At 43.7% G+C, this 11,516-nt stretch overlaps 9 non-coding genes across 9 annotated transcripts; all 9 read left to right on the forward strand.

Moving 5' to 3' along the window:
* Nucleotides 1–3,020: 3,020 nt before the first annotated feature.
* On the forward strand, nt 3,021–3,093 carry trnak-cuu (transfer RNA lysine (anticodon CUU)). Its single transcript has one exon. It is a non-coding gene; the product is annotated as a tRNA-Lys (tRNA).
* A 921-nt stretch (nt 3,094–4,014) lies between these two features.
* trnak-cuu (transfer RNA lysine (anticodon CUU)) lies at nt 4,015–4,087 on the forward strand. Its single transcript has one exon. It is a non-coding gene; the product is annotated as a tRNA-Lys (tRNA).
* Nucleotides 4,088–5,019: 932 nt separating this feature from the next.
* Nucleotides 5,020–5,092, forward strand: trnak-cuu (transfer RNA lysine (anticodon CUU)). The gene has a single exon. It is a non-coding gene; the product is annotated as a tRNA-Lys (tRNA).
* A 932-nt stretch (nt 5,093–6,024) lies between these two features.
* Nucleotides 6,025–6,097, forward strand: trnat-cgu (transfer RNA threonine (anticodon CGU)). Its single transcript has one exon. It is a non-coding gene; the product is annotated as a tRNA-Thr (tRNA).
* A 416-nt stretch (nt 6,098–6,513) lies between these two features.
* trnak-cuu (transfer RNA lysine (anticodon CUU)) lies at nt 6,514–6,586 on the forward strand. The gene has a single exon. It is a non-coding gene; the product is annotated as a tRNA-Lys (tRNA).
* Nucleotides 6,587–7,029: 443 nt separating this feature from the next.
* On the forward strand, nt 7,030–7,102 carry trnak-cuu (transfer RNA lysine (anticodon CUU)). The gene has a single exon. It is a non-coding gene; the product is annotated as a tRNA-Lys (tRNA).
* Nucleotides 7,103–8,001: 899 nt separating this feature from the next.
* On the forward strand, nt 8,002–8,074 carry trnak-cuu (transfer RNA lysine (anticodon CUU)). Its single transcript has one exon. It is a non-coding gene; the product is annotated as a tRNA-Lys (tRNA).
* Nucleotides 8,075–8,592: 518 nt separating this feature from the next.
* On the forward strand, nt 8,593–8,665 carry trnak-cuu (transfer RNA lysine (anticodon CUU)). The gene has a single exon. It is a non-coding gene; the product is annotated as a tRNA-Lys (tRNA).
* Nucleotides 8,666–11,154: 2,489 nt separating this feature from the next.
* Nucleotides 11,155–11,227, forward strand: trnak-cuu (transfer RNA lysine (anticodon CUU)). Its single transcript has one exon. It is a non-coding gene; the product is annotated as a tRNA-Lys (tRNA).
* Nucleotides 11,228–11,516: the final 289 nt, after the last annotated feature.

The following is an 11,516-nucleotide window of genomic DNA, read 5'->3' on the forward strand; positions in this document are numbered from 1 at the left end:
GCCCCACTTTAGGTGATTATTTTCTCTGCCGAAGCACCAACTCACTTCGCAAACAACCATCCGCTTGGAATTTCGAGCAGGCTTGCCACCCTGCATAGTTGGTGATACAGAAGGATATGAATTTGTATTCTATCTCACTTCGCAGACAACCATCCGCTTGGAATTTCGAGCAGGCTTGCCACCCTGCATAGTTGGTGATACAGAAGGCTATGAATTTGTATTCTATCTCAGCCTGCACTCTGACCTGTCATCTCAATGACATACCTATTACCAATGAATTGTACTCCTAAATGGCTTGAATAAATTATCATTTTCCGGACAAGAAATAGACAGGCAGAGGCTTCAAGAACAATACTTGCTCCTAGTGGGGCTTGAACTCATAACCTTGTCATCTAATTGCTGTATACTGCTGTATAAGTACAACACGCTAACAGATTGCACCACAGGATCCATCAACAACACTCACTGATCACCATATTTTGCAGAAACTGGGCTGTACGATATTCGTACCAAGTCAAAAATACTATTCAGGTACCTGGCTATCTCAGTCGGTAGAGCATGAGACTCTTAATCTCAGGGTCGTGGGTTCGAGCCCCACGTTAGGTGATTATTTTCTCTGCCGAAGCACCAACTCACTTCGCAAACAACCATCCGCTTGGAATTTCGAACAGGCTTGCCATTCTGCATGGTTGGTGATACAGAAGGCTATGAATTTGTATTCTAGCTCTGCCGGCACTCTGACCTGTCATCTGAATGACATACCTATTACCAATGAATTGTACTCCTAAATGGCTTGAATAAATTATCATCTTCCGGACAAGAAATAGACAGGCAGAGGCTTCAAGAACAATACTTGCTCCTAGTGGGGCTTGAACTCATAACCTTGTCATCTAATTGCTGTATACTGCTGTATAAGTACAACACGCTAACATATTGCACCACAGGATCCATCAACAACACTCACTGATCACCATATTTTGCAGAAACTGGGATGTACGATTTTCAAACCAAGTCAAGATCACAATTGAGGTACCTGGCTAGCTCAGTCGGTAGAGCATGAGACTCTTAATCTCATGGTCGTGGGTTCGAGCCCCACTTTGGGTAATTATTTTCTCTGCCAAAGCACCAACTCACTTCGCAAACAACCATCCGCTTGGAATTTCGACAGGCTTACCACCCTGCATAGTTGGTGATACAGAAGGCTATGAATTTGTATTCTATCTCTGCCTGCACTCTGACCTGTCATCTCAATGACATACCTATTACCAATGAATTGTACTCCTAAATGGCTTGAATAAATGATCATTTTCCGGACAAGAAATAGACAGGCAGAGGCTTCAAGAACAATACTTGCTCCTAGTGGGGCTTGAACTCATAACCTTGTCATCTAATTGCTGTATACTGCTGTATAGGTACAACACGCTAACAGATTGCACCACAGGATCCATCAACAACACTCACTGATCACCATATTTTGCAGAAACTGGGCTGTACGATATTCGTACCAAGTCAAAAATACTATTCAGGTTCCTGGCTAGCTCAGTCGGTAGAGCATGAGACTCTTAATCTCAGGGTCGTGGGTTCGAGCCCCACGTTAGGTGATTATTTTCTCTGCCGAAGCACCAACTCACTTCGCAAACAACCATCCGCTTGGAATTTCGAACAGGCTTGCCACTCTGCATGGTTGGTGATACAGAAGGCTATGAATTTGTATTCTAGCTCTGCCGGCACTCTGACCTGTCATCTGAATGACATACCTATTACCAATGAATTGTACTCCTAAATGGCTTGAATAAATTAACATTTTCCGGACAAGGCATAGACAGGCAGAGGCTTCAAGAACAATACCTGCTCCTAGTGGGGCTTGAACTCATAACCTTGTCATCTAATTGCTGTATACTGCTGTATAAGTACAACACGCTAACATATTGCACCACAGGATCCATCAACAACACTCACTGATCACCATATTTTGCAGAAACTGGGATGTACAATTTTCAAACCAAGTCAAGATCACCATTGAGGTACCTGGCTAGCTCAGTCGGTAGAGCATGAGACTCTTAATCTCATGGTCGTGGGTTCGAGCCCCACTTTGGGTAATTATTTTCTCTGCCGAAGCACCAACTCACTTCGCAAACAACCATCCGCTTGGAATTTCGACAGGCTTACCACCCTGCATAGTTGGTGATACAGAAGGCTATGAATTTGTATTCTATCTCTGCCTGCACTCTGACCTGTCATCTCAATGACATACCTATTACCAATGAATTGTACTCCTAAATGGCTTGAATAAATTATAATTTTCCGGACAAGAAATAGACAGGAAGAGGCCTCAAGAACAATACTTGCTCCTGGTGGGGCTTGAACTCATAACCTTGTCATCTAATTGCTGTATACTGCTGTATAAGTACAACACGCTAACAGATTGCACCACAGGATCCATCAACAACACTCACTGATCACCATATTTTGCAGAAACTGGGATGTACGATTTTCAAACCAAGTCAAGATCGCCATTGAGGTACCTGGCTAGCTCAGTCGGTAGAGCATGAGACTCTTAATCTCAGGGTCGTGGGTTTGAGCCCCACGTTGGGTAATTATTTTCTCTGCCGAAGCACCAACTCACTTCGCAAACAACCATCCGCTTGGAATTTCGACAGGCTTACCACCCTGCATAGTTGGTGATACAGAAGGCTATGAATTTGTATTCTATCTCTGCCTGCACTCTGACCTGTCATCTCAATGACATACCTATTACCAATGAATTGTACTCCTAAATGGCTTGAATAAATTATCATTTTCCGGACAAGAAATAGACAGGAAGAGGCTTCAAGAACAATACTTGCTCCTGGTGGGGCTTGAACTCATAACCTTGTCATCTAATTGCTGTATACTGCTGTATAAGTACAACACGCTAACAGATTGCACCACAGGATCCATCAACAACACTCACTGATCACCATATTTTGCAGAAACTGGGATGTACGATTTTCAAACCAAGTCAAGATCACCATTGAGGTACCTGGCTAGCTCAGTCGGTAGAGCATGAGACTCTTAATCTCAGGGTCGTGGGTTCGAGCCCCACGTTGGGTAATTATTTTCTCTGCCGAAGCACCAACTCACTTGGCAAACAACCATCCGCTTGGAATTTCGACAGGCTTGCCACCCTGCATAGTTGGTGATACAGAAGGCTATGAATTTGTATTCTATCTCTGCCTGCACTCTGACCTGTCATCTCAATGACATACCTATTACCAATGAATTGTACTCCTAAATGGCTTGAATAAATTATCATTTTCCGGACAAGAAATAGACAGGCAGAGGCTTCAAGAAAAATACCTGCTCCTAGTGGGGCTTGAACTGATAACCTTGTCATCTAATTGCTGTATACTGCTGTTTAAGTACAACACGCTAACAGATTGCGCCACAGGATCCATCAACAACACTCACTGATCACCATATTTTGCAGAAACTGGGATGTACGATTTTCAAACCAAGTCAAGATCACCATTAAGGTACCTGGCTAGCTCAGTCGGTAGAGCATGAGACTCTTAATCTCATGGTCGTGGGTTTAAGCCCCACTTTGGGTAATTATTTTCTCTGCCGAAGCACCAACTCACTTCGCAAACAACCATCCGCTTGGAATTTCGACAGGCTTACCACCCTGCATAGTTGGTGATACAGAAGGCTATGAATTTGTATTCTATCTCTGCCTGCACTCTGACCTGTCATCTCAATGACATACCTATTACCAATGAATTGTACTCCTAAATGGCTTGAATAAATTATCATTTTCCGGACAAGAAATAGACAGGAAGAGGCTTCAAGAACAATACTTGCTCCTGGTGGGGCTTGAACTCATAACCTTGTCATCTAATTGCTGTATACTGCTGTATAAGTACAACACGCTAACAGATTGCACCACAGGATCCATCAACAACACTCACTGATCACCATATTTTGCAGAAACTGGAATGTACGATTTTCAAACCAAGTCAAGATCACCATTGAGGTACCTGGCTAGCTCAGTCGGTAGAGCATGAGACTCTTAATCTCAGGGTCGTGGGTTCGAGCCCCACGTTGGGTAATTATTTTCTCTGCCGAAGCACCAACTCACTTGGCAAACAACCATCCGCTTGGAATTTCGAGCAGGCTTGCCACCCTGCATAGTTGGTGATACAGAAGGCTATGAATTTGTATTCTAGCTCTGCCTGCACTCTGACCTGTCATCTCAATGACATACCTATTACCAATGAATTGTACTCCTAAATGGCTTGAATAAATTAACATTTTCCGGACAAGAAATAGACAGGCAAGAAGAATACTTGCTCCTGGTGGGGCTTGAACTCATAACCTTGTCATCTAATTGCTTTATACTGCTGTATAAGTACAACACGCTAACAGATTGCACCACAGGATCCATCAACAACACTCACTGATCACCATATTTTGCAGAAACTGGGATGTACGATATTCAAACCAAGTCAAGATCAGCATTGAGGTACCTGGCTAGCTCAGTCGGTAGAGCATGAGACTCTTAATCTCAGGGTCGTGGGTTCGAGCCCCACGTTGGGTGATTATTTTCTCTGCCGAAGCACCAACTCACTTCGCAAACAACCATCCGCTTGGAATTTCGAGCACCCTGCATAGTTGCAGGGTCGTGGGTCGTGGGCATAGTTGGTGATACAGAAGGCTATGAATTTGTATTCTATCTCTGCCTGCACTCTGACCTGTCATCTGAATGACATACCTATTACCAATGAATTGTACTCCTAAATGGCTTGAATAAATTATCATTTTCCGGACAAGAAATAGACAGGCAGAGGCTTCAAGAACAATACTTGCTCCTAGTGGGGCTTGAACTCATAACCTTGTCATCTAATTGCTGTATACTGCTGTTTAAGTACAACACGCTAACAGATTGCACCACAGGATCCATCAACAACACTCACTGATCACCATATTTTGCAGAAACTGGGCTGTACGATATTCGTACCAAGTCAAAAATACTTTTGAGGCACCTGGCTAGCTCAGTCGGTAGAGCATGAGACTCTTAATCTCAGGGTCGTGGGTTCGAGCCCCACGTTAGGTGATTATTTTCTCTGCCGAAGCACCAACTCACTTCGCAAACAACCATCCGCTTGGAATTTCGAGCAGGCTTGCCACCCTGCATAGTTGGTGATACAGAAGGCTATGAATTTGTATTCTATCTCTGCCTGCACTCTGACCTGTCATCTCAATGACATACCTATTACCAATGAATTGTACTCCTAAATGGCTTGAATAAATTAACATTTTCCGGACAAGAAATAGACAGGCAAGAAGAATACTTGCTCCTGGTGGGGCTTGAACTCATAACCTTGTCATCTAATTGCTTTATACTGCTGTATAAGTACAACACGCTAACAGATTGCACCACAGGATCCATCAACAACACTCACTGATCACCATATTTTGCAGAAACTGGGATGTACGATATTCAAACCAAGTCAAGATCAGCATTGAGGTACCTGGCTAGCTCAGTCGGTAGAGCATGAGACTCTTAATCTCAGGGTCGTGGGTTCGAGCCCCACGTTGGGTGATTATTTTCTCTGCCGAAGCACCAACTCACTTCGCAAACAACCATCCGCTTGGAATTTTGAGCACCCTGCATAGTTGCAGGGTCGTGGGTCGTGGGCATATTTGGTGATACAGAAGGCTATGAATTTGTATTCTATCTCTGCCTGCACTCTGACCTGTCATCTCAATGACATACCTATTACCAATGAATTGTACTCCTAAATGGCTTGAATAAATTATCATTTTCCGGACAAGAAATAGACAGGCAGAGGCTTCAAGAAGAATACTTGCTCCTGGTGGGGCTTGAACTCATAACCTTGTCATCTAATTGCTGTATACTGCTGTATAAGTACAACACGCTAACAGATTGCACCACAGGATCCATCAACAACACTCACTGATCACCATATTTTGCAGAAACTGGGATGTACGATATTCAAACCAAGTCAAAATCACGATTGAGGCACCTGGCTAGCTCAGTCGGTAGAGCATGAGACTCGTAATCTCAGGGTCGTGGGTTCGAGCCCCACGTTAGGTGTTTATTTTCTCTGCAGAAGCACCAACTCACTTCGCAAACAACCATCCGCTTGGAATTTCGAGCAGGCTTGCCACCCTGCATAGTTGGTGATACAGAAGGCTATGAATTTGTATTCTATCTCTGCCTGCACTCTGACCTGTCATCTCAATGACATACCTATTACCAATGAATTGTACTCCTAAATGGCTTGAATAAATTAACATTTTCCGGACAAGAAATAGACAGGCAAGAAGAATACTTGCTCCTGGTGGGGCTTGAACTCATAACCTTGTCATCTAATTGCTTTATACTGCTGTATAAGTACAACACGCTAACAGATTGCACCACAGGATCCATCAACAACACTCACTGATCACCATATTTTGCAGAAACTGGGATGTACGATATTCAAACCAAGTCAAGATCAGCATTGAGGTGCCTGGCTAGCTCAGTCGGTAGAGCATGAGACTCTTAATCTCAGGGTCGTGGGTTCGAGCCCCACGTTGGGTGATTATTTTCTCTGCCGAAGCACCAACTCACTTCGCAAACAACCATCCGCTTGGAATTTCGAGCACCCTGCATAGTTGCAGGGTCGTGGGTCGTGGGCATAGTTGGTGATACAGAAGGCTATGAATTTGTATTCTATCTCTGCCTGCACTCTGACCTGTCATCTGAATGACATACCTATTACCAATGAATTGTACTCCTAAATGGCTTGAATAAATTATCATTTTCCGGACAAGAAATAGACAGGCAGAGGCTTCAAGAACAATACTTGCTCCTAGTGGGGCTTGAACTCATAACCTTGTCATCTAATTGCTGTATACGGCTGTTTAAGTACAACACGCTAACAGATTGCACCACAGGATCCATCAACAACACTCACTGATCACCATATTTTGCAGAAACTGGGCTGTACGATATTCGTACCAAGTCAAAAATACTATTGAGGCACCTGGCTAGCTCAGTCGGTAGAGCATGAGACTCTTAATCTCAGGGTCGTGGGTTCGAGCCCCACGTTAGGTGATTATTTTCTCTGCCGAAGCACCAACTCACTTCGCAAACAACCATCCGCTTGGAATTTCGAGCAGGCTTGCCTCCCTGCATAGTTGGTGATACAGAAGGCTATGAATTTGTATTCTATCTCTGCCTGCACTCTGACCTGTCATCTGAATGACATACCTATTACCAATGAATTGTACTCCTAAATGGCTTGAATAAATGATCATTTTCCGGACAAGAAATAGACAGGCAAGAAGAATACTTGCTCCTGGTGGGGCTTGAACTCATAACCTTGTCATCTAATTGCTTTATACTGCTGTATAAGTACAACACGCTAACAGATTGCACCACAGGATCCATCAACAACACTCACTGATCACCATATTTTGCAGAAACTGGGATGTACGATATTCAAACCAAGTCAAGATCACCATTGAGGTACCTGGCTAGCTCAGTCGGTAGAGCATGAGACTCTTAATCTCAGGGTCGTGAGCCCCACGTTAGGTGATTATTTTCTCTGCCGAAGCACCAACTCACTTCGCAAACAACCATCCGCTTGGAATTTCGAGCAGGCTTGCCTCCCTGCATAGTTGGTGATACAGAAGGCTATGAATTTGTATTCTATCTCTGCCTGCACTCTGACCTGTCATCTGAATGACATACCTATTACCAATGAATTGTACTCCTAAATGGCTTGAATAAATTATCATTTTCCGGACAAGAAATAGACAGGCAAGAAGAATACTTGCTCCTGGTGGGGCTTGAACTCATAACCTTGTCATCTAATTGCTTTATACTGCTGTATAAGTACAACACGCTAACAGATTGCACCACAGGATCCATCAACAACACTCACTGATCACCATATTTTGCAGAAACTGGGATGTACGATATTCAAACCAAGTCAAGATCACCATTGAGGTACCTGGCTAGCTCAGTCGGTAGAGCATGAGACTCTTAATCTCAGGGTCGTGGGTTCGAGCCCCACGCTGGGTGATTATTTTCTCTGCCGAAGCACCAACTCACTTCGCAAACAACCATCCGCTTGGAATTTCGAGCAGGCTTGCCACCCTGCATAGTTGGTGATACAGAAGGCTATGAATTTGTATTCTATCTCACTTCGCAGACAACCATCCGCTTGGAATTTCGAGCAGGCTTGCCACCCTGCATAGTTGGTGATACAGAAGGCTATGAATGTGTATTCTATCTCTGCCTGCACTATGACCTGTCTTCTCAATGACATACCTATTACCAATGAATTGTACTCCTAAATGGCTTGAATAAATTATCATTTTCCGGACAAGAAAGAGACAGGCAGAGGCTTCAAGAACAATACCTGCTCCTGGTGGGGCTTGAACTCATAACCTTGTCATCTAATTGCTGTATACTGCTGTATAAGTACAACACGCTAACAGATTGCACCACAGGATCCATCAACAACACTCACTGATCACCATATTTTGCAGAAACTGGGATGTACGATATTCAAACCAAGTCAAGATCACCATTGAGGTACCTGGCTAGCTCAGTCGGTAGAGCATGAGACTCTTAATCTCAGGGTCGTGGGTTCGAGCCCCACGCTGGGTGATTATTTTCTCTGCCGAAGCACCAACTCACTTCGCAAACAACCATCCGCTTGGAATTTCGAGCAGGCTTGCCACCCTGCATAGTTGGTGATACAGAAGGCTATGAATTTGTGTTCTATCTCACTTCGCAGACAACCATCCGCTTGGAATTTCGAGCAGGCTTGCCACCCTGCATAGTTGGTGATACAGAAGGCTATGAATTTGTATTCTATCTCTGCCTGCACTCTGACCTGTCATCTCAATGACATACCTATTACCAATGAATTGTACTCCTAAATGGCTTGAATAAATTATCATTTTCCGGACAAGAAATAGACAGGCAGAGGCTTCAAGAACAATACTTGCTCCTGGTGGGGCTTGAACTCATAACCTTGTCATCTAATTGCTGTATACTGCTGTATAAGTACAACACGCTAACAGATTGCACCACAGGATCCATCAACAACACTCTCACTGATCACCATATTTTGCAGAAACTGGGCTATACGATATTCGTACCAAGTCAAAAATACTATTCAGGTACCTGGCTAGCTCAGTCGGTAGAGCATGAGACTCTTAATCTCAGAGTCGTGGTTTCGAGCCCCACGTCAGGTGATTATTTTCTCTGCCGAAGCACCAACTCACTTCGCAAACAACCATCCGCTTGGAATTTCGAGCAGGCTTGTCACTCTGCATAGTTGGTGATACAGAAGGCTATGAATTTGTATTCTAGCTCTGCCTGCACTCTGACCTGTCATCTCAATGACATACCTATTACCAATGAATTGTACTCCTAAATGGCTTGAATAAATTATCATTTTCCGGACAAGAAAGAGACAGGCAGAGGCTTCAAGAACAATACTTGCTCCTGGTGGGGCTTGAACTCATAACCTTGCCATCTAATTGCTGTATACTGCTGTATAAGTACAACACGCTAACAGATTGCACCACAGGATCCATCAACAACACTCTCACTTTTCACCATATTTTGCAGAAACTGGGCTGTACGATATTCATACCAAGTCAAAAATACTATTCAGGTACCTGGCTAGCTCAGTCGGTAGAGCATGAGACTCTTAATCTCAGAGTCGTGGGTTCGAGCCCCACGTTAGGTGATTATTTTCTCTGCCGAAGCACCAACTCACTTCGCAAACAACCATCCGCTTGGAATTTCGAGCAGGCTTGCCTCCCTGCATAGTTGGTGATACAGAAGGCTATGAATTTGTATTCTATCTCTGCCTGCACTCTGACCTGTCATCTCAATGACATACCTATTACCAATGAATTGTACTCCTAAATGGCTTGAATAAATTATCATTTTCCGGACAAGAAATAGACAGGCAGAGGCTTCAAAGCTTGGGGCTTGAACTCATAACCTTGTCATCTAATTGCTGTATACTGCTGTATAAGTACAACACGCTAACAGATTGCACCACAGGATCCATCAACAACACTCACTGATCACCATATTTTGCAGAAACGGGGCTGTACGATATTCGTACCAAGTCAAAAATATTATTCAGGTACCTGGCTAGCTCACTCGGTAGAGCATGAGACTCTTAATCTCAGGGTCGTGGGTTCGAGCCCCACGTTAGGTGAATGTTTTCGCTGCCGAAGCACCAACTCACTTCGCAAACAGCCATCCTCTTGGAATTTCGAGCAGGCTTGCCAGCCTGCATAGCTGGTGATACAGAAGGCTATGAATTTGTATTCTAGCTCTTCCTGCACTCTGACCTGTCATCTGAATGACATACCTATTACCAATGAATTGTACTCCTAAATGGATTGAATAAATGCTCCTTTTCTGGACAAGAAATAGACAGGCAGAGGCTTCAAGAAGAATACTTGCTCCTGGGGGGCTTGAACTCATAACCTTCGCATCTAATTGCTGTATACTGCTGTATAAGTACAACACGCTAACAGATTGCACCACAGGATCCATCAACAACACTCACTGATCACCATATTTTGCAGAAACTGGGATGTACGATATTCAAACCAAGTCAAAATCACCATTGAGGCACCTGGCTAGCTCAGTCGGTAGAGCATGAGACTCTTAATCTCAGGGTCGTGGGTTCGAGCCCCACATTAGGTGATTATTTTCTCTGCCGAAGCACCAATTCACTTCGCAAACAACCATCCGCTTGGAATTTCGAGCAGGCTTGCCACCCTGCATAGTTGGTGATAGAGAAGGCTATGAATTTGTATTCTATCTCTGCCTGCACTCTGACCTGTCATCTGAATGACATACCTAATACCAATGAATTGTACTCCTAAATGGCTTGAATAAATTATTATTTTCCGGACAAGAAATAGACAGGCAAGAAGAATACTTGCTCCTGGTGGGGCTTGAACTCATAACCTTGTCATCTAATTGCTTTATACTGCTGTATAAGTACAACACGCTAACAGATTGCACCACAGGATCCATCAACAACACTCACTGATCACCATATTTTGCAGAAACTGGGATGTACGATTTTCAAACCAAGTCAAGATCACCATTGAGGTACCTGGCTAGCTCAGTCGGTAGAGCATGAGACTCTTAATCTCAGGGTCGTGGGTTCGAGCCCCACGTTAGGTGATTATTTTCTCTGCCGAAGCACCAACTCACTTCGCAAACAACCATCCGCTTGGAATTTTGAGCAGGCTTGCCACCCTGCATAGTTGGTGATACAGAAGGCTATGAATTTGTATTATATCTCTGCCTGCACTCTGACCTGTCATCTCAATGACATCCCTATTACCTACACAGTAACACTGTTCGGTATTATACTACACAGTAACATGGTTCAGTATTATACTACACAGTAACATGGTTCAGTATTATACTACACAGTGACATGGTTCAGTATTATACTACACAGTAACAT

The sequence above is a fragment of the Oncorhynchus mykiss genome, unplaced genomic scaffold, assembly GCF_057628025.1.
Source record: "Oncorhynchus mykiss isolate SJ-2025 unplaced genomic scaffold, ASM5762802v1 scaffold93, whole genome shotgun sequence".
NCBI classification, from domain to species: Eukaryota; Metazoa; Chordata; class Actinopteri; order Salmoniformes; family Salmonidae; genus Oncorhynchus; species Oncorhynchus mykiss.